This window comes from Corvus brachyrhynchos, unplaced genomic scaffold, assembly GCF_000691975.1.
Source record: "Corvus brachyrhynchos isolate BGI_N302 unplaced genomic scaffold, ASM69197v1 scaffold42, whole genome shotgun sequence".
Classification (NCBI taxonomy): domain Eukaryota; kingdom Metazoa; phylum Chordata; class Aves; order Passeriformes; family Corvidae; genus Corvus; species Corvus brachyrhynchos.
The window spans coordinates 1,840,302-1,841,708 of NW_008237242.1; the positions used below are offsets into that span (position 1 = coordinate 1,840,302).

The window sequence follows — 1,407 nt, forward strand, 5'->3', positions numbered from 1 at the left end:
CTTTATGGTTGGTCCCCTCCGGTGAAGGGGAAAGCCAGGGACGAGAGCTCTCTCTCACAGGGGCAGAGGACTAGCTTTTATAGGGTTACAGGGGACGGGTGAAGGCCAATGGGTTACAAAGGATCTGCATAGGGTCTCCTAAAGGATTGTGGGTCTGTCTTTTCTCGAAGTGACCATAGAAGTGGTTGCCTTTCCAGGGAGTCCTGCTGGGCGATTGCAAAATCTCTTATCTCAGCAGAGATCCCTCCAGGGCAGGGGCTGGGCATACCCCACATGAAACAATTTACCAAAATATAACCATGTATATACATAAAAAGACTCTTGAAGTTATATATTGATTCTAATGTTGGCATTTCCTATACTTCACTGCTTTTTCATCTAAATAGCAACTGTTTCTAATAGGGATTGTTGAGCAATTATTAGTTAAAGGCAAATAACTGATCATTTCTTTTTCACTGACTCTATAACTTATTTATCCTACTATGATTTAAATTTTTTAGAACAAACTTGCACTTGTTACTTATTAGTTAAGATCATATCAGATAATACATGTATAACACCTGCACCATCTCTTGTCAGGAACCACAATTATTACTTGATCAAAGAGATATGCCTGGAGGAGAGACTGTTGCTGCAACCACACAAGTTTGTGTACAACAAACGGCAATTTTATACAAGATCAGACTTTTCCCTTTACAGTGACCTACCGCAACCACAATGGAAATGCCTACAGAAAGCTCAAACCTTGCTTGTGTAGGGCATTCAGGATGCACCTGCAAAACAAGTGCAGACAGTTAGACCATTTCTGCCTCCTACTTTTTGTGAGACGATTCAGATTGGCACTGAGGAATCCTACCTGGACTCCAAGCTGAGAGGCCTATTGAGAAATAGAGAGTATTATCTCAATACAACATGGTAGTACAGTTTCAACGACTCCTCTTCAGCTGTGGGATGACAAAAATTACTCTCACAGAAACTCCACAAATATTTACAAGAACCTCTTAGCATTCTAGATGCACTAAATAGTACATCTGAAATTGTTCAGTTCAGTGCAGTTCAGCTCAAGAACTTACCTCTGAACTCTTTCACTCTGTAAAGTACTTCTACAACTTCTGACTAAATAGAAATTGTTCCTGAGTAGGAATTAAATCATGTAAGAGAGGAACATTGTTTATGGAAAGCAGCAGCTTGCTTTACTTTGGGTTTGAAAGTTGCCACTGTGCAGTCAGAAAGCAATTAGCACTGGCTTGCAGCTAAACTGAAACAATAGTGGAGTTAAAAACATCTGTCTGGGCTGTACACAGCCAACAAACTGTCTGATAAAACAGAAGATGCCCAGGATTTCCAAATGGCATGAAGCTATGAGGCATTACAATCATATCAGAAAACAAGATTAAAATTCAAATG

The 1,407-nt window shown here is 40.0% G+C and overlaps 1 long non-coding RNA gene across 1 annotated transcript in view; it reads right to left on the reverse strand.

Annotated features, from left to right (window-relative positions):
- Window positions 1–257: 257 nt before the first annotated feature.
- LOC108445666 overlaps window positions 258–1,407 on the reverse strand; it is a 5,930-nt gene continuing 4,780 nt past the window's right edge. Inside the window, exon 3 of the long non-coding RNA XR_001860618.1 lies at window positions 258–773. This is a non-coding gene — a long non-coding RNA (uncharacterized LOC108445666). The remainder of the gene's footprint in view (window positions 774–1,407) is intronic.